We start from the raw sequence: 22,288 nt of genomic DNA, 5'->3' as shown, positions 1-22,288 counted from the left end.
GTCTAGATATACACAACATTGCTGAGTTTTTAGTCCTCGCAATACTCCATCGAGTAGTCTTTGAAAAGTTGCTGGTGCATTTTTCAAACCGAAAGGCATTCTTTTAAATTGCCAGTGGTCTCCAGGGGTAGAAAATGCTGTTTTATGCCTATCTTCAGGTGCAACTTCCAATTGATGATATCCGCTACGTAAATTGATTGTTGAAAAGTATTTACTGTTACCCAAACTGTCAATGATATCTGTAATGTTTGGAAGAGGATAAACATCTGAGATAGTTTGTTTGTTAAGTTGTCTGTAGTCACAACAAAATCTATATCGTTTCGTACCGTCGGGAGACTTCTTTGGAATAATTATGATATTTGAATTATAAGGCGAATCAGAATATTCTATAATTCCATCTTTTAGATGCTGTTCTAAAAATTCATCCAGTACTGGCTGTAAGTGATGCGGAACTTTATAAGACTTCCTATAAACTGGGGGCCTATTTCCTGTTGGGATCCTATGCTGTGTGATATCTGTTGCTGGCAGTGGACCTTCTGCACTAAATAAATCTTGGAACTCAACTAAAACTGCTTCTATCGTGTCTCTATCCTTCCCTTGCAAATGCTCAATCTTCTGGCGTAATGCGGTTTTATAGGTGTCTGGTTTCTGACCATCATTAATATCTGACCAAATAAAATCTTCTTCTTCAAAAGTACTGACTGTAGCTACTAATATTCCCTTATACAACTCTTTGTCCTCCAATCCAAAATTGGCAATAAGTACCGGTACTTTTCTTTCTCCCTCAACATCTTGAACCCGTACAACACTTCTACGCACAAAACAATGTGATACATATAATTCCTCATTTTCCTCTAATGGCTCTATTAGACACACTGTATCTGTAGGTACCTCGGGGTCAACCGTCATCCAGAAAAGTTTTCCTGCGCCAGATGGTATCTGATCCCGCGAATCAACCTTCAAGGACGTTGCACGCAGTGTAGTTGATTTTGCCTTCCGGTTAGGCAAATCTTGCGGCAGAGGGCCCTTTGCAGCGGCGTCACCTAGCTGAAATACTATTCCGCTAAGTTCTACAGTTTGCTGTCTGAGGTCAATTTTAGCGTGATGTTTATTCAGGAAATCCAACCCTAGGATCGCGTCGTAGCCGTCAATTATCTTTGTTACCACTTCTACATCTTCTTGAAATTGTACACCGTGAATATAGAAAATCAATGATGTACATCCTAATGACTTCACTGTACCTCCTCCTACCCCACTCAATCTATACCTTGGAGGGTCATATTTCTTTTCTCCAATGCATTCACTACTCACTATTGATACGTTTGCGCCTGTATCCACCAGTATCCTTGCCTCTTTATCCTGTATGGTAGCAGATAACCAGCATTCCGCCTTCACATTCGCCTTAATGGCATGAAATTTTATTGGGAATGCCTGGCGGCGGTTCCGACATTCCCGTTTGAGTTTAACTGATTTCTATTTCCAAAAACTTTCTTAGACCTGCATTCCTTGAATGTGTGACCTATTCTTTGACAATTAGTGCATTGAGGTTGTCTGCAGTTTTTTGCTATATGGCCCTGTCGATCCCACCTAAAACATCGTACTCCTGCTGAAAATACATTTCGCTTCTCCTTGTATCTGGTGGCAATGTCAATTTCTTTAAAAGCCGTCACCACAGATACAGCTTCCGCTAAATTTTTAGGAAACTCTGCCCTGACACGACGGGACGTTTCAGGAGGTAACCCACATAAAAATGTATCCAGAGCTCTATTTTCTGCCTCTTGTAAAATAAATTTATTTGCTTCATCACTAGTTGTCAACTGATAGGTGTTAATATTAACTTTTCTAATCCTATCTACAAAGCTTTCTAATGACTCGTTCTGCCTCTGAGTGATAGTGTTTAACTGTTCCCTATAAAATCTACAGCTGTTCTGTTTTTGAAAACGTTTAAGCAATCCTTTCTTCAATTCCTAAAATGTTGGAGCATTCCGTAATTCTTCATGGTATAATACGTGTGCTTTAGCCTCTCCTAGCAATCTTAACTTCGTCATTTGTAAGAGCTGTTCATCTGACCATGATCCTAACTTTGCAGCTGCTACTAAATCATCAAAAAAGGCTGTTATGTCTTCGCCAGGTTTACCTGAAAAAGGACTTACCAAGGCTGCTGCTGAGGAATCTAGGGTGGGAGGAATTGAACTGGTTTGCCTAACCTCACACAACTGTTTAAATAATGCATTATTATCATTTTTAAGCTGTTCTATCTGATTAACTAAGCTCTGAATAGCTTCCTCAGTAGAAACCGCTTGTGGTGCTGACTTTGAATTTGTACGATTTCGTGTCATCATTTTACAAACTATTAGTTACACAATCTTACTACACTGAATGAAAAAGATGTTTAAATATTTTCGACAAACTCTTAAAATCATGAGAGAATATACACTTCTAAAGAAAGAAAATATTACGACTGCTATGCAAACCTCTGTCCTTTCACACATTAAACAATACTAACTGTGGACCTTTAGTGACTGTCATTCACACCCCATATTGAGCCAAGGGTTTTTCTCTGACACCAAATGTAACAATTCTGCTACTAAATGTAACTGGGTTTTCTCTTTTGATGCTATCAATTGTCAGGATGAGCATTCTAAAGCATTCTGTCAGGGTGAAAATATTAAATAAATTAACTTTTCTCTCTTAACAACATGTGGGCAAGGTGGGTTCTTCCTTGGCTCGGGTATGAGGTAGAATGAAACAGCATTTTTACATAAGATAACTTTTATTGAAGTTTCGTACAACTGTATCTTACTGAATGTTCTGGTTCGGAGAACGGCAGCTGTGTCGTTTGCGTAGCCTTCTGCTGTGGCGGCGGCGGCGGCGTCTGATTACGCGTAGCGGTGTGTATCTCATGTCGCCGTCTCGCCCAGCTGACCAGAGACGCGCAGCGCGAGGTGGCCCATTTAATTATTGCGAGCGAAGTCGTGCATCGGATGGTGATACCTTGGATGTGGCGTCCCAGTGTTCCTCTTCTCTAAGCGGCCGCGTGTGTTGTGCGTCGGCCAGCGGAGCGAAGCGGCGGGGGAAGGCCAGTGTCCCGGACTCAAACCACGGACTCCCGCTTGCCAGTCTTCGGCTGTCAGATCTTCATCCCAGCTCACAGGTGACTGCTGATGTGAGGCCGTCTCCTTCCCGTCCTCACGAGTCACCCGGGTACGTAAAGATCAGACTTCAAATACCCTTTAACTTCTGTCTTCTGGCGCTGAGGCTGCTGCTTGCCATTCCATTAAAGCAGCGGACTTGGTGCATCTGTGCATGATGTAGTCTCTTCTTGCATGACGGTCTTCAGCACCAAAACTGACTTAAAACAACTGCTACGCTTCTTCACTTCTTCGTCTTCTTCGTCGCTCGTCTCCGTCTCCGTCTCCGTCTCCGTCTTCGTCTTCCTCTCGTCTTCATCTCTCGGGCCCACTGCGTCTCGCGTATTTATTCACTTCAGTTTACTGGAGGTGAATGACTTCACGGCCATTGCCTCTTCTGTCACGTTGAAAAGATTCTCGAAGAATCTTCTTAACGTCGGTCATTGGCTCTTGGAATGTAGGCGAGGGCCTTTGCTCACATGCGACAACTGAGAAACACGTGAGCCGGTCGGGCGATGCCCTGACGGCTGAATCAACAGCGCCCGCTTATGTGGAACTTGCTGACTTCACGGTCATAGTCTCTTCTGTTCTGCTGTTCTGCCCACTGAATGCCAGTATGTAACTCTCTAAACTAAACCAAGTTTTTCATTTATATTCTAATTTCTACTTCACTTTGATTTCACTAATTTATTTACTTAAGTACCACTCAACAGTATGTTTCCCCATTATGACATTGTTTTCATGCCTGATATACAGTCTATTAATTGCACCTTCAGCTTTTTGTTATTACAACCATGCAAGAATTGTGCCATTAATCTAATCACACTTCAGTTCACTGAGTAGAATTTTGTGGTGCATACTATCAAGGGCTTTTGCAGTGTTCCGGTACTTACCAACAGATTTTTTTATTTTACCTCTGGCTGCATTTTATTTGTGAGGTCTAGTATTGGTTTCTCTATGGAGAATCCATTATGAAAGCAAAACTGAGAAGCAGTTAACAAAATTAAATGATCAATATTGTGTCACATGCCACTTTGTTAAACACTTTTGAAAGGAATAGAAGGAATGATGTAGATCTGTATTTAGACTATACAGTTTGCTTATCCTCAGCATTGGAGGTGAGTGTTACTACATACTACAGCATTCTTAAGTCTGTATCAAAATATGCCCCAAGTGACTGATTGACTGCAAAGACAGTTTAAGGGTATGTCCAATAATAATGCCTTCAGCTGTGTGTATTAGTTTTTAACAAAGTAGGAAGAGACTGATTGCTATTTACCATAAGGAAGACATGTTACGTTGCAGGCAGGCACAATTGAAAGACATTTACATAAAGCTTTCAGCCACAGCCACTGGAGTTCTGGCATGAGATGCAGAAGATGGCAGCCATGTGTGCATGAGATGTGCTTGCTTGTGCAGCAACTCACTTCGATCGCTTGTCTGCACAAATGGTGTTTGTCTCTCTTTTACTGATGAAGACTGTGGCCAAAATATCAATTGTTTGTCCCTTGGTTCACCACGAGATGTACACCACTGCACACATCTTTCATGCTGTTGCCAAAAGCTTTATGTAAGTGTCTTTTAATTTGCCTGTCTGCAGTCTGACATGTCATCTCTATGGTAAGTCGTTATTTACAGTTAGTTTCTGTGCACCTCATCATTAGTTATAGCTGAGGTCCAATGCATGTGGCAGTGTGGAAACCATGCATTTCCAGACATAAGTTCATTATACATTTTTTGTTCCGTACCCTCTCATCGATCAATTGCTAGAGTTTGTACATGGTGGAAAAAATTATGATGATCGTATTGTATTCAGTAGCACCTGCCCATTGGTAAAGGTTTTTCTTTTACACAAACACCATCGTCTTCTTGAGGATTATTCCTGTGTACTTGAAGCTTGTAGAAATAAAATACTTTTCTTGTATGTGCTCTCTTTTCTTTTAAAGCTATAAATAGTAGCATAGCTAGTACTATCTGTCGTTCTACTAAACTGAATGAGCGCGACACCATTGATGAAGTTTCAACCTCGGAAGAAGTTTATTACTACCAATTAGCTGGGAAAAAAAAAACTCATCCAATCCAGAAGTCACTCACAGTTAGAGTAATTAGTTTCTAATGTGTGTGTAGTGATCTTTAATACTTAAAAGATCGTTTCAATAATTCTATCACTGTCCATTTATGAGTTGCTAAGCAATGTATCGACAAGCTGACTGTGCAATGATTAATATTTGTTGTACCCTGACAGTAAATCACTTCTCACTTGCTTTAAACATCAAGATGATTACTATGCTGCTCAAATAAGTCTTTGATAGTCATTATCAAGCTAATGTCCGTAAATTGCAGTAAATGTTACTGAATCACACACGCGATGATAATGCCCAATATCCAGCTGTGTATCTTGAACTCCACGCCGATATTTGAGAATTCGCACGTGATTTGTTTGCACCAAAGTCAGGCCGTGGTTCCCTAGAATAATTTTTAATACAACTGCGGGTTGTAAATTAACAGTTGTATGCCCATTCATGAAAGTTACAGCAGATCCGCACTCGACGACTACTTGATCATGCACTCGAGCCACACGGAAGTTTTTTCCTTACAAAGAGAAAACATATTGTGCATAATGCAACAAGGTTATTCACAATTTTAGAAGGAAGGTTAGCATTGGCCATACTATTTATGGTTTATTGAGAGCAAAACCGATTTTCAATCACATAGTGATCATCTTCAGTGCTGTGGTGTACAAATTAATCTCATAGGCACTGGTATCAAGTTATTATCAGTTACCAAAGCTTCAATGCCAGTACCGGACACTGAATAAGTTCAAGCAGTGCCTTCAGTACACACGAGAGCTGGACGTTGGGTGAAATATAATACCCCTACATTCCTAGAGCTCTGTTCTATTGTGTGTGTGTGTGTGTGTGTGTGTGTGTGTGTGTGTGTGTGTGTGTGTGTGTGTGGAGTCGCCAGAAGAACACCTGCGAACGTACAAGAAACACAGACATTATTCTACGACGACAAGTGCACAGACAGTCTGCTTTACTCTTTGAATTTTATTAGTGTTCTTTGTATCATCTCGTGTTTTGAGTCAATCAGTGTTCAAGCTCAAGAAAAAATTAAAAGTTATTGCGCAACTGCTACATTACATCTCTTCAGCATACGGAGATAAGCTGTTGTCAACCAAAATGTTATTCAAAGAGAACACTTGTTGTTGCGGTCTTCAGTCGTGAGACTGGTTTGATGCAGCTCTCCCTGCTACTCTATCCTGTGCAAGCTTCTTCATCTCCCAGTACCTACTGCAACCTACATCCTTCTGAATCTGCTTAGTGTATTCATCTCTTGGTCTCCCCCTACGATTTTTACCCTCCACGCTGCCCTCCAATACTAAATTGGTGATCCCTTGATGCCTCAGAACATGTCCTACCAACAGATCCCTTCTTCTGGTCAAGTTGTGCCCCAAACTTCTCTTCTCCCCAATCCTATTCAATACTTCCTCATTAGTTATGTGATCTACCCATCTAATCTTCAGCATTCTTCTGTAGCACCACATTTCAAAAGCTTCTATTCTCTTCTTGTCCAAACTATTTATCGTCCATGTTTCACTTCCATACATGGCTACACTCCATACAAATACTTTCAGAAATGACTTCCTGACACTTAAATCTATACTCAATGTTAACAAATTACTCTTCTTCAGAAACGCTTTCCTTGCCATTGCCAGTCTACATTTGATATCCTCTCTACTTCGACCATCATCAGTTATTGTGCTCCCCAAATAGCAAAACTCCTTTACTACTTTAATTGTCTCATTTCCTAATCTAATTCCCTCAGCATCACCCGACTTAATTCGACTACATTCCATTATCCTCGTTTTGCTTTTGTTGATGTTCATCTTATATCCTCCTTTCAAGACACTGTCCATTCCGTTCAACTGCTCTTCCAAGTCCTTTTCTGTCTCTGACAGAATTACAATGTCATCGGCGAACCTCAAAGTTTTTATTTCTTTTCCATGGATTTTAATACCTACTCTGAATTTTTCTTTTGTTTCCTTTACTGCTTGCTCAATATACAGATTGAATAACATCGGGGAGAGGCTACAACCCTGTCTTACTCCCTTCCCAACCACTGCTTCCCTTTCATGTCCCTCGACTCTTATAACTGCCATCTGGTTTCTGTACAAATTGTAAATAGCCTTTCGCTCCCTGTATTTTACCCCTGCCACCTTTAGAATTTGAAAGAGAGTATTCCAGTCAACATTGTCAAAAGCTTTCTCTAAGTCTACAAATGCTAGAAATGTAGGTTTGCCTTTCCTTAATCTTTCTTCTAAGATATGTCGTAAGGTCAGTATTGCCTCACGTGTTCCAGTGTTTCTACGGAATCCAAACTGACCTTCCCCGAGGTCGGCTTCTACTAGTTTTTCCATTCGTCTGTAAAGAATTCGTGTTAGTATTTTGCAGCTGTGGCTTATTAAACTGATTGTTCGGTAATTTTCACATCTGTCGACACCTGCTTTCTTTGGGATTGGAATTATTATATTCTTCTTGAAGTCTGAGTGTATTTCGCCTGTTTCATACATCTTGCTCACCAGATGGTAGAGTTTTGACAGGACTGGCTCTCCCAAGGCCATCAGTAGTTCCAATGGAATGTTGTCTACTCCGGGGGCCTTGTTCCGACTCAGGTCTTTCAGTTCTCTGTCAAACTCTTCACGCAGTATCATATCTCCCATCTCATCTTCATCTACATCCTCTTCCATTTCCAAAATATTGTCCTCAAGTACATCGCTCTTATATAGACCCTCTATATACTCCTTCCACCTTTCTGCTTTCCCTTCTTTGAACACTTAGTGAGTACTAAATTAGGGCCGGCCACAGTGTGCCAAATCGCACATGAGACAGACGCGCAGACCTCATGCTAGATGAGGCTCGACTTATCCCAGCTTTGCTCAGTCCCTCTCAGAATCATCCAGTACAGTGCAATGTTTCATTTAGCATTGCAGTGTGACTTTTTTGTACGGCACAACTCTCCTCAATTCAGCAGAATATTTGTGTCAGTGCTGTTCATCATTCACTGTTACTGTTTTTTCATGGTACAAAGGATTTTCACATGTCCGGTGGCTGCTTGCACAAAAAGAGGCAGTCTAGTAATATGTCAACATGAGACTTTAAAAATGAATCAGAATGGCAGAAGAGAGGGATGAGAATTATAAATATCCATTATGTAGTTGCATAATGGAAGGGTACTGCAAATTTGCTATGAAATGATGTTACAATACCATTCAGAAAGAATTTGAAGGTTTAGTTGACAACAGAATAGCAAATAATTACAATATTTGATAAACAGGATTCATTGTCCTGTACATTGAGAAGTGCTTTGAGGCAAATTTGCAGGCACAGAGAATGTGAAGGAACTGTTGGTATGAACAGCAAAATTTCTGAAGTCACACACATTATTCCACTGTCAGTTGTAATCATTTTTGTCAGTTGCAACCATTTTAGAAGGAACTGAATAAAGAGTACGGAGACTTTATTTACTACTGCAAAGTGTGTTGCTTAAGTCAAGGAGCATCACTAGTACAATATTCCAATTTAAAACCAGCTATTGTTGAACTTATGAAGGAAAACTGAGTGCAGGACCTAAAATGTAACATCCAGAATGGGTTGAAGGCCTCATATTTTAAGTGGACCTGACTGTGTTCTGCCCACTGCATGACACTGCAAGGTGGCAAACAACTTATTTCTGATACTTCTAGGAAGAAAATCTCACTGTAGCAGGGACGAATTCTGACAAACATAGCCCAGTTCCCTAAGCCCACTGACATTAAGGAAAACATGACGATGGAATAGTTCATTGAGGCCTCGAATGAATTACAAGGATAGTTTTCTCAATGTTTTGAGGAAATTGTCAATATTACATCTGTTATTGAGACTCTTTGCAATTTCAGTTGAAAACACTCCTGTGCATGTGCGGATATAACTGGTCGGTCTGCAATGTAATTCCTGCTTTAGTGGTTCACAGGTGTCACCTCGGATAATTTCGTGAAAGCTGCATGACATTTCAGTGAGAGCACAGCTGTAAATCACATCCAGAATGTGCGTGGGTAGTGTTCTGGCACCCAGTTTCAGTGCCCGGACTCCAATTCCCAATATGTGTCGACTCATATCTATTTACGTGCGGTCTCAGTATCAACCGTTCTGGTCACCTTGCCTTGCTGAGTTCAAATCCTGTGGCTCTCTTAATCCGGTCTTTAATTATACATATTTTTACTGCTGTTTTAATCATGGAGTTCCAGTACATTGAGGTGGGTGAAAGAATCTTTGTCCATTCGTAGTTCATGTTACCCTCGTGTCAAGACTGTGTTAAGCAACAGCAGACTTTTCTGGCTTACCCAATCTGGTGTGACATCTATGTTCAGCACATCAATATGTAACTTTAACTGTGTGACACGTCTGGCCAATGTTTGGCTTCCCACATTGGCATGAGATTTTACATATACTTGATCTCCTTAGACCCAGCTTGTGTTTAACAGAACCCAGAATCATTTGCACTTGTGCTCTAGGGCAGAAAATGGACACATCCCATTCTTTGATGTCTAGGCCTACAGAAAAGGCAACAGTTCCTCATGTCACAATGTGTTCAGTAAACCAATTCACACTGCCTGTATCTATGAGCTGCCACCATCCATCTCGATGCTGTGGTGGAACGTGGACTCTCGTTCTTAGGGCTAGAATTCTCTCGGGACCGAGGAGCTTATCGGCAGAGCTTAGCCACCTTCACTTTGTGTTTGCACAAAACATGTACTCTAATAAGCAGATTGGAAATGCATTTCAACCTCCAGAACAGCCAAAAGTAATGTACAACCTTATGAGGACAGTTTTTCGAGCTCAGGTCGGTGGCGTGTCCTTCGAGATCTGCAGGCTGTTCGAGAAACGTCAGATAAAACATGTTGTCTGGCCTCCAGTGTGGGTGTAAATGATGCTGGATTCTGTTAAACACGAACTATGTCTAAGGAGACCAGGGATATATCAAATTCCATGTGAGTGTGGGAAATCAAACACGGGTCAGACATGTGGCACTGTTAAAGGTAGACAGCTGAACACAGACATCACTTGAGACTGAGTCAGCCAGAAAAGTCTGCTATTGTTGAACACTGTCTTAACACATGGCATAACATAAACTATGGAGAGACAAGGATCCTCTCTCCCACCTCCATGTACCGGGACTCCATCATAAAAGAAGCAGTCAAAATACATGTAAGTAATGACCTGATTAAAAGAGACATTGGATTTAAAGTTAGCAAGGAATGGAAACCGACACTGTCAGTACTATGGCATTGCCAGCCGCAGATAAACAAATCTGAGTCAACACAGACAAGGAACGGGTGTCTGGACACTTAAACGAAATACCAACAAACTATCTGCACACATGCTGCGACGTGAGTTGCAGCCGTGCTTTTCCTGCATTACACATGTGAACACCATGGTTCACTTCTCCAGCAGGGGACACTGGTGTAGTCATCCTCTGTGATTCATCTACGACAAAGTTATAGCCGGACCCCCTCGGTGCCTCCACTTCTCTAGCGAGCCAACATATATATTGGCAAGAAACTGTAGCAATGTGTCAGTAAGTACCTGAAGACAATGAGCAGCTGTCTCGTTGAATTATTGGGCAGCTTCCACAACATTATCTGACACTTGTGAACCACTGAAGTAGTTATGTTGGGAAAGTCTCAAAGAGCTCAATGTAATTCCCATTTTAAAGACAAATCCTTTTACATCAAAATTGTCCAGGATGTTCACATTGTTTTCCTCAGATAGAGAGTCCACATCTCCATAATGAAACGGCAAAGGTGCTACAATATTTTGATCAAATGTAAGACCTTCTTCTGAATACGAAACTAAATAAAACACAGTTACTTGGCAACCTGAGTGTAAAAATCCTTGAAATTGTCTGTGTCTGTCCATATGCTGGCAGTTTGTACCAGATAAAAATTATATTATGCCTTTATTGTGCAAAAACAATTACATAATACTGAAAACACGTTTTGTTTGCGATCTGTGGTGTCAATAAGTATGAAACAGAGTCTTACACAGTGCAACTGCACCGCCACTTAAGTGCAGCATATTCACCACTTCCCTTTCTTGCCACTCCTCGTGATCAGACAGCACAGATACGTGTCGGCTGAGCTGTCCCTGTGGCACTCCTGCCAGTGCACGGCTCACGTGCCAAACTCCACCCCTGCATTAGAGGTAGCTGAAGAAAAATTTGGGTAGGAAATTGGAGTTTAAGGAGAAGAAATAAAAACACTAAGGTTTGGCAATGATATTGTAATTCTGTCAGAAATGGCATAGGACTTGGAATAGCAGTTGAACATAATGGATTGTTTCTTGAAAAGAGGTTATTAGGTGAATTCAACAAAAGAAAACTAGGATAATTGATTGTAGTTTAATTAAAGCAGGTAGTGCTGGGGCCATTATACTAGGAAATGAACACTGAAATTAGTAGATGAGTTCTGCTGTTTGGCCTGTAAAATAACTGACGATGATTGAAACAGACAGGGTATTAAATACACTCTGGCAATAGCAGAAAAATTATTAAAAAAAGTGGAATTTTGTAAATACCTAATGAATAAATTTAAGTCTTAGGAAATTTCTTCTGAAGCCATTTGTATAGAGTATAACCATGGATAGAAGTGAAATATGAACAATAAATAGTTTAGACAAGGAGAGAATAGAAGCTTTTGAAATGTGGTGCTACATAAGATGCTAAAGATTACATGGGTGAGTTGAATAACTTATGAGGATGTAATGAACTGAACTGGAAAGGGAACAAATTTATGGTACAGCTTGACTAAAAAATGGGATCGGTTGACACGACACATCCTGGGGTATCAAAGAAGTGTCAGTTTAGTAATGGAGGCAAGTGTGGAATATGATACCTGTAGAGGGAGGAATAGGCACAGGTACAGTAAGAAGCAGTCACTGGGAGATGAAGGAGCTCACTTAGGACTCACTAACATGAGGAGTTGCACCAAACTAGTCAACAACAACAGCTGTAGCAAACAGATCACACTTACTCTGTTTGGCTGTTTGCTACAGAAATGTTAACAGTGTTAATACCTACTTTTTTCTGCTATTGTATAGCAGCACCTTACCCAAACACTTTTCCACAACAGCATTTCAAATGGTGTTAAATAAATTCTGCACATGTTCTAAAAAAAATAAACAATTTGCACTTTTTATATGGTAGTCTTTGTTTAGCAATGATAGCTTTCAATTTAATATTTTTTTATGTCAGTTACTTACTACTTATTTTTGTAGTCATTCAAAAACATTCAATAAATTCTGAAACTGCACTGCTGCTACTGGGCTATTTCTTCATAATTAACTGCTGTGTTTTATGTGCTTCTTATAACTCTGCATTAATCCATAGCCATTCACAGTCTTTCTCCTATCTTTTTAGCTGTTAGTTTCTATTTTTATTTTGGTATACGTATGAATGACTTTCCACCTTCAAAACAGGTCTCATTGAAATTACTTTTAGTCCATCCACTAATTACTTAATTTCTAAGTTCAAGAAATAGCTAGTATCTCATGGGTGATATAGATACTACCTACAGGAAAAGAGACCTTTGGAGACAAGAGAACCATTTGCATGAATATCAAGAGCTCAGATGGAAACCCAGTTCTAATCAAACAAGGAAAAGCAGAAAGTGGAAGGAGTATATAGAGGGTCTATACAAGGGTGATGTTCTTGAGGACAATATTATGGAAATGGAAGAGGACGTAGAGGAAGATGAAATGGGAAATATGATACTGCATGAAGAGTTTGACAGAGCACTGAAAGACCTAGGTTGAAACAAGGCCCCAGGAGTAGACAACATTCCATTAGAACTACTGATAGCCTTGGGAGAGCCAGCCCTGACAAAACTCTACCATCTGGTGAGCAACATGTATGAGACAGGCAAAATACCCTCAGACTTCAAGAAGAATATAATAATTCCAATCCCAAAGAAAGTAGGTGTTGATAGATGTGAAAATTACTGAAATGTCAGTTTAATAAGCCATGTCTGCAAAACACTAATACAAATTCTTTACAGACAAATGGAAAAACTGGTAGAATCCGAACTCGGAGAAGATCAGTTTGGATTCTGTAGAAATGTTGGAACATGTGAGGCAATACTGACCCTATGACTTTTCTTGGAAAATAGATTAAGGAAAAGCAAAACTACATTTCCAACATTTGTAGACTTAGAGAAATCTGTTGACTGGAATACTCTCTTTCAAATTCTGAAGGTGGCAGAGGTAAAATACAGGGAGCAAGGCTATTTACAATTTTTACAGAAACCAGATGGCAGTTATAAGAGTTGAGGGGCATGAAAGGGAAGTAGTGGTTGGGAATGGAGTGAGGCAGGGTTGTAGCCTATCCCTGATGTAATTCAATCTGTATATTGAGCAAGCAGTAAAGGAAACAAAAGAAAAATTCGGAGTAGGAATTAAAATCCATGGAGAAGAAATAAAAACTTTGAGGTTCAATGATGATATTGTATTTCTGCCAGAGACAGCAAAGGGCCTGGAAGAGCAGCTGAACAGAATGGACAGTGTCTTGAAAGGAGGGTATAAGATGAACATCAACAAAAGCAAAACGAGGATAATGGAATGTAGTTGAATTAAATCGGGTGACACTGAGGGAATTAGATTAGGAAATGAGACACTTAAAGTAGTAACTTAGTTTTGCTATTTGGGGAGCAAAATAACTGATGATGGTCGAAGTAGAGAGGATATAAAATGTTGACTGGCAATGGCAACGAAAGCGTTTCTGAAGAAGAGAAATTTGTTAACATTGAGTATAGATTTAAGTGTCAGGAAGTCATTTCTGAAAGTATTTGTATGGAGTGTAGCCATGTATGGAAGTGAAACGTGGACGATAAATAGTTTAGACAAGAAGAGAATAGAATCTTTCGAAATGTGGTGCTACAGAAGAATGCTGAAGATTAAATGGGTAGATCACATAACTAATGAGGAAGTATTGAATGGAATTGGGGAGAAGAGAAATTTGTGGCACAACTTGACTAGAAGAAGGGATCGGTTGGTAGGACATGTTCTGAGACATCAAGGGATCACCAATTTAGTATTGGAGGACAGCGTGGAGGGTAAAAATTGTAGAGAGAGACCAAGAGATGAATACACTAAACAGATTCAGAAGGATGTAGGTTGCAGTAGGTACTAGGAGATGAAAGAACTTGCACAGGATAGAGTAGCATGGAGAGCTACATTAAACCAGTCTCTGGATTGAAGACCACAACAACAACAATGATTCCAAAGATATTAGATGCCATTGGTAGACAAAAATGGCAAATACTACCAGACTACCAAATACTAAGTGATGTAACGTTAAATATGGTATATCCTCTTCCCAGGATCAGTAAGATCTTAGATAATTTGAGGACCGTGCTAAAGGGTACTATCAGGTACTGATAGGTGAGTATTACTACAAAAAATATGGCTTTTAGCACATCATTGAGGCATTACGGATACAACAAAATGGCAATAGGACGGAATACTTCCACTTTTCAGGATTTACTGAATACCATGCTGACTGGAATACAGGGGAACGAAGTGTTTATATATCTGGACAATACCGCTGTAGTGGGCTCCTCATTAGCACAATGCATGACTAAAAGAAGTATCCGATTGGTTGCGAAGAGGAAACTTGAAGCTGCAAGTAGAGAGAATTTTTACAAAGTGTAGTCATCTTACTGGGACACTTACTAATTGCATCCGGATTAAAACCCGATCCTGCTAAGGTGGAGGCAATTAAAATCATTCTTAGGACTCAAGGTACTATCAATAGTTTGTGAGTGATTTCAATGAAATTCGTTATATATTGACTGCCATAAATTCAAAATTAAATGGAACTTGTGTATGGACTGATTATTTAGTATAGAACCTATGTCTAACTACTTCATGACCATACATATTTAATTTTCTTTTATGCTTCTGCAAATTTTGATGGTTCACAGTCACAAATTGTTTCGTCGAAATCGGACGGAAGTTGCATATGGGGAAATATTTTCTCCGCACCTTATTTTACTGGTTGTTGTTGTTGTTGTTGTGGTCTTCAGTCCTGAGACTGATTTGATGCAGCTCTCCATGCTACTCTATCCTGTGCAAGCTTCTTCATCTCCCAGTACTTGCTGCAACCTACGTCCTTCTGAATTTGCTTAGTGTATTCATCTCTTGGTCGCCCTCTATGAATTTTACCCTCCACACTGCCCTCCAATGCTAAATTTGTGATCCCTTGATGCCTCAGAACATGTCCTACCAACCGGTCCCTTCTTCTTGTCAAGTTGTGCCACAAATGCCTCTTCTCCCCAATTCTATTCAATACCTCCTCATTAGTTATGTGATCTTTCCATCTAATCTTCAGCATTCTTCTGTAGCACCACATTTCGAAAGCTTCTATTCTCTTCTTGTCTAAACTATTTATCGTCCATGTAAATGCATGATAAACTTCAGTCCCTTAGGAAATTCATGTTGAGCTATCCAAAAACAATTATATTGTCAATAGTCATTTAGCCCTGACCAGTAAAGGTATTCAAAACCACTACAATAACTAGTTATGTCTATTGGCCTAAAATACAATATATATCATTATGTGCTTTTCTCTGCAAATATATTTCCACTGCCAATTGTAGCTGTATGTTAACGCACAAAAGTAGATATATTGTTATAACTGGCGCCTCTGAACAGGGACATGAATTAGAAAACTCATCTACTGCTAAAAGGAATAAAACTTTTTTAGTAAGATAAGCAATGTGGAAATTTTCATACAGAATTGTAGCTAATCTTGTGCATTTGATTTGTTACATGCATCAAACACCATCCAATAAAATTTCCATCGAGTGAACAAAAGAGATAAGGCAATTAGAGAAATTTGCAGAAAAGAGAGTTTTTGGAATGGAATTTGTGTGAAAATCTTGTTGCATCGCTGAAGGCAGTCATCAACAACGTAAGTTAAAATTTTGTCAGCCCTAGCCAAGCTTCCTTAGTTTCTGCCATCATTAATCAATTTGTGATGACCTTTAGTAGTTGCAGTAGAAAATTTGCTTCAAATCCAGTTGTTTGCATTTAGTAGATTGGGCATTTCTTTAATGGTTCAGTTGTTTGAATTGTATATCAGTTGTTTTTAAATGTCCACTGCCATTTCACAGAGCTGACCAGTATTAGTTTTCATTTATTTTGATCTGTGTGCAGCCATACTTCCTTTACAGTCCAGAATAGTCACTTGTTCTCGTGACATGCAACTCCCGACATTTTGATCTTGTGGCATAGCAGTGACAACAGACTCGCCACCAATAAATTACATCTCTGTCAACAGCTGATGGGCGTAACTCAAACGAACTTCATTGACTTACTGTTTGTAAATAAGTGAGCTAAGGCAGATAATAAAATGTCATCTCTAGATTCAAACAAACAGAATGAAACGAAGGAAGTGTCGTGTCACTTACAGTCCCACTAGATAATTAGTAGGGCTGAGACACCAATCAAAACAACTGTAGAAAGTGAAGTAGGAAATATCATGGACTTTGGTGCCTCACACCATAATGTTACTGAACTATACAATGTCAGCACAGTTTCTGCCACTAGTGCTCATAGTCATATACCAGTTACAAGGGAGGAAAGTGAAAGTAATCCAGGGGTAGTGACAGATGATGTATTCAAACATCTACTGAATCAAATAAGTCAAATGATGCAGGATGGAAATCGCCAAATGAAAGAGGAAAATCATCAAATGAAAGAAGATTTGATGGAGGAAAATAGACAAATGTTAGGCTGGCTTCAATATAAACTTTCCACAGTAAGTGAAGAAATAAAAACTGTTAGAGGAGATGTAGCCAATGAAGTAGCAAATCAAGTTAAGGATGCAGTTTCTCAAATGCAAAGTGGAATAATTTCTGAACTGAATGACGCTTTAGCTAGCATGCAAACAGAGACAGCTGACATCCGAGACATAACCAAGAATCTTGACTCCTCTGTAACCACAGTTAATCATAGATTAGACAGAGTAACTATGCAGGTAGAAAAACTAACCGTGGGAATGTGAAATTTGACTCTGAAAACTGAAACAAAAGTAAAAGAGAGGCTAGATCATCATGAGAGAGAATTTAGAGAAAAGTATGGGAACTGGATTGCTGGAAAGGACAAATTTGTCAAAAATAAAATTAACAAAGACCTAGTAGAGACTGTGAAAGCAACCACTCTTAGTATCTTGGCAGCTCCTGGAAGCTCTGGAGGTACTGTAATGTCTGAACTTGGTAGCATTAGGTGTACCCTTCAGCAAGAAATACCAAATTGGAAGCTAGAGGTAACAGAACAACTAAATAACTTGAAGGCACAAGTGAGTAGTAGTTCCCGAATACAGAGACCAAATTATCCTACCTCTTTAGCCTCAGAGGCAGGAGAAGAATTATTTCGGCAGTTCCCAATACATGTATCTAATGAGCACACTTCACCACCATGTATTTCAGTTAGTCACTGAAACCAAGAATCTGACTCAGTAGTACAAATGATGAAGGAAGAAAGCATGATAAAACATCGTGTTTTTCAAACCTTTAACCTGGAAAAATGAAGTATACACCCAACTGTTTTTCTTTGTTGATCCTGTGGCATTTTTCCAAATTCATAGACTGATAGACAGCATATCCAATTTGTTACCAGATATATAGGTGGCGAATCGCAATATGGGGAACCGAAATGTTTGATAAGTGTTGAACATATGAGGAAGTTGATCACTGTTTCCGCAGCAAATTTTGGAGCGAAGGTGTTCAGAAGGGCCTTCGTAAAGAAGTTTATAATGCACAACAATTTGACCCCAGGAATAGTAGTCTGAGAAAGTACTTCAGAAAAAATCCAGTATTGGGATACCCCTATTAATAGTAAAGATGTAATTATGATCCTCAAGTCTAAATTACCTATATCAGTTTCGTGAAAAGCTGATAGCCATACCAGATGATGATCCAGATACCTTTCTGTCAATATTAGATTCCCTAGATCTGATATACGAGGACATGAGAGCTAAAAAACCACAGAACACTCCACAAAATTCTTGGCCACGACCTTACGAGAGTAATGGCTATGAAAAGCCAGGGAGTGGTTACAAAAATAGTAACGATTGGCAAAATGGAAATAAAGGCAATGCGTATCCGTACAAAAGGAATAGACATAATCAACACAACCAATTCAATCCTGTTTATAACACAACTGGTAACCAGTATGGCAATCAACCGTACAAGCAGAAGTTTTGAAATCATTTCAGTCAAAAGGGTTGGCAACAGCAGGGCGAATTGCAATGGAATGCACCATACTCGCAGGGCCAACATTCAGATTACGGGCAGCAACAAACATCTCATAATGTCCACTCATACCAACACAACTCCACGCCTAGTAAAAATCAAGTGCAGGGAATGTATAGAAACTCACAGTTTAATGGCAAGCCACAGTGTGAAGGTGGATTTCACTGTAATAATTCCGGAAATCATAATGGTAATAAAAATCATCAGATCTTGTGAAGGAAGTACAATCCTCCTGCATTTTTCGTGAATGTGGAAGACAGTAACACATACTGGACACCAGAACAAATGCAACAACACTTTGATATGAGGTTTGTACATAATAGTAATTTTGTTCCTCAGTGTTCTCATAACGTTAGACTGGTCAAACTTCCTAATGATGAAGGCCAATCAAAACCACACTAACAGGAAAACTTATTTCAGCATCTGAAAGCTCCCTAAAGGATGTTGTGAGACAGAATGGGGGTGAACACTTCAGCAAAGAGCCTAACCATGATGTACTTGTACTAAGATACAATGATGGAATTGACAGGAACTGATATAAGAGGAGAATTATTACAAGAGAAAGAGATCACTGAATGTGATGAACCAATGCATCTTTAAGGCCTTGAAAGTTACTTGGCACTCAACTGTCCCTGCAAACACTCAACCAATCATCAATCGTTTAGAATGTGACTACTTTCCTAGATTCGGAAGACATTAATCAATTCTCTTAGACAATGGGTCTAACTTTGTTTGCTCATCATCACATTATGCAAATCCTCATCTCAAAATTCAGGCCCCAGTCAAACCCGACTAAATGAGTCTTCAAGGAGTTTAATCGTTTCATTCGTACTGATGTACCAAATCAGCAGACTCACTGGGTTGACTTGGTGTCACCTTTTGAGGAAATTGTGAATAATCTACCGCACATGTCTACTGGTTTCACTCTGAGTGAGTTGATGTCTTCTGACCAAGAGAAAAATGAATGCGACAATTCAATTCCTAAATGTAACAAGTGCTAGTTTAGATGCCAGAATAAGACAAGCTCTAACAACATTGATCATCCAAGGCAATTTATGCAAGAAGGCATATGACAAACATATTACTAATAAGCATATAATATTTATGAGAGAAAAATTAATACAAAGTGAAGGATGTGCCTAACAAGCCGGCTTCTGTGAAATGAAATGGTAAAGAAATTAAAGTAAAATGTAGTATGTAAGAAAATTTTTTTAAGTTCAAGGAGCAATGATTGAAAAACGAAATTTATTTTCGTCAAGGGCAATGGTTGCTTGAAAATTAATGGTTCATGATGCCACTAAAAAGGAAAATAAGTAACTAGTTTCTAAGTCAGCGATGTCTAGATTAAGTTATAATGTACATAGAAATCTGGAACAAGTTCACCTCTGCATTAAAATAACCTAATGCTTATGAAGCATGTGAGTTACTTGTAAGTATCAACATGACAATGAAAGCGCTATCCTTCGGCTAGATAAACAGAGTAGCATTAATTGTAATTGCAATACGCAGGTCAGATACATTTAAAGCCATAAATGAAATAAAATACCAAGCATAAGAGCGTACGTGACAAGGAGAAAGCAATGATGACTTAAGGTCATTTATAGAGGTCAATGCAGCAGAATGCAAGCAGGCATCAAAGCAGAAATAAAATGACAATGAAACTGCCAGTAAAACAAAGCAGGTAGTTCTTAATTACAGGCGTACGCAGACATACAATGGAAAGAAAAATTAATTTCTAAGTCATAAAGAACAAGGAGTTGTTTGCTATATTTCTTCTTCTATGTACTTTTATATCTATGTCTTTATTCTGAATTTGTGTAAATATCCTAACCCGCCTAAACCCGTCCAGTAGACTTGATGTCACAGATTGAGAAATGCGATTGACGTGGAAGACTGGTTTGGCAAATGATTTTCAAAAGGAAACGCATGTATGAATCTGGGAAAAGCTAGTTTTGAAATGTCTTTACTTTTTCTTTTAAAGTCAATCCAAGATGCAAACTGAAATCGTGATAAGGGATTTGAATATTTTCTTGAACGGTGTTTTGTTTTCAAGAGGGTGATCAAGTGTGACTGATTGATTCTCGCATGTAGTAAAAACGATATTTTTGTCAAAATGACAGTGATAAATGAATCTAATGAACAGAAAGAGCGATTCAAATGAATAAAAAAATTTTTTTTTTTTTTTTGCTAACAAATCAGAGAAACTAGTGTATTGTGACTGTGAATCGAAAGCGTAATTAGTCTTAGAGAAAGATGATGAATAATGTAAAGCGAAATGTTATTGTGGTTACCAACAAATCAACAGAAACTGAAATGAATATGATAATTGAACTGAAGCTCTCAATTAGCAATCTCCAAAGAGAGACAAACTATTTGATTATAAACTGTAAAAAAAAAAATTACCTGTGTTAAGTTAAGGCTTAAAATGCTGTGGAAGTCTGCCACAGACATGAAGCAATACGTCAATGTTATGAATAAGTGATAATTTCATTCACGATGAAAATAATAAGTGTTAAACGTGCAGATATGCCGATGAACAGTGATACTCCGGTTGTGTAACCGAAGTCAGTGATGTGATTAAGTGCAGTGCATTGAAAACCACGTGTAAGTGTCAGCTGCTTTGCAAAGTACGAGCGCTAGCCTACCTTAAAATCTTCAAAATCGCTTGGAAAATGTGAAGGCAGGGATGGAAAATTGAGTCTCTGTCCCTGGTAATCATCAACTCTCCGCAGCAACTCAGCAAAGCACAAAATACCGCAACACTATTGACGCAACATGTTCACTGAACCATGTGTGAGAAAGCTGAAATACTGCATGGCGGCTAGTGAGAACCTGGAGTTGCGATTCAGCACTAACAAGCAGCCTGCGCCAACGCCCATCGACGCGAAAAACGTGTTAAATTTAAAGTGATTTACCAGTGCAGCACTCCCACTGTAGTTCAATGAAATGGACTTTCCTTGAAAGCCACTCCCAAAATAAAAGACTTACATCAGTTCCCAACATAAAAAAAAAAAGTAATAACGTGAATGAAATGCAAACAGCCAAACCTAACTCGAATAGTGACAAAGTCAGATTCCTATGGATCCCAAGTTCTAAAATTAGATTTAAGCTTAGTTCTTAGACTAGTAGGTATTTATATTTTTTTGTTACATGTAATGTGTGTACCTAACATGTGAGTGAGACTCGCCCACCAGAGCTGATGAAAAGTTTTATTCTCGGAGAACGCAAAGTAGCGATGCAACTTCTCAAGGGGTAAGCTTCATCTGGAGAAGAATCAATTTTAACTTACCTGTCAAATACACAAATAATGAAAGTGTAAAAATCATGACAACTAGTGAGCAATGCAAGATGGACACGTGTGAGAAATTCCATGTGTGAGAATTATATGTGTATAGAAAGATGAATGCCTATGTGTTTTCTTTCAGGAGCAAACAGCCTATGAGCTCTGGACAATAACTTGAGGCCACAAAGATGGTCCTTATGAACTCTGTAAAAGGAATAATTGACCACAATGTATAATCTCCATTGTAAACTTTGTAGATTTACTCTCTTAGTTTTTAAATTTTTTCTGTGTATCTTTATCTTAAGAATTGTCTTTTGTCTCAGAATGAGAGATCACCATATTTGTGTAATCCAAATTGTCAAATGACAGAAATACTACATTTGATCCATGTAAATCTGTAAGGTACTCAATCCCATAATGTTAACAGTGACAGGTGAATCTTGGTAATCTCCATGATTTCCAAGATTCCCATGGAAGGCAATGTAACGTTAAGTGATTGCCCTACCATTTTAAATCATTCACTAA

The sequence above is a fragment of the Schistocerca cancellata genome, chromosome 2 (assembly GCF_023864275.1).
Source record: "Schistocerca cancellata isolate TAMUIC-IGC-003103 chromosome 2, iqSchCanc2.1, whole genome shotgun sequence".
NCBI lineage: Eukaryota > Metazoa > Arthropoda > Insecta > Orthoptera > Acrididae > Schistocerca > Schistocerca cancellata.
The sequence above is the reverse complement of the archived record's forward strand: the minus strand, read 5'-3'. Positions refer to the sequence as shown.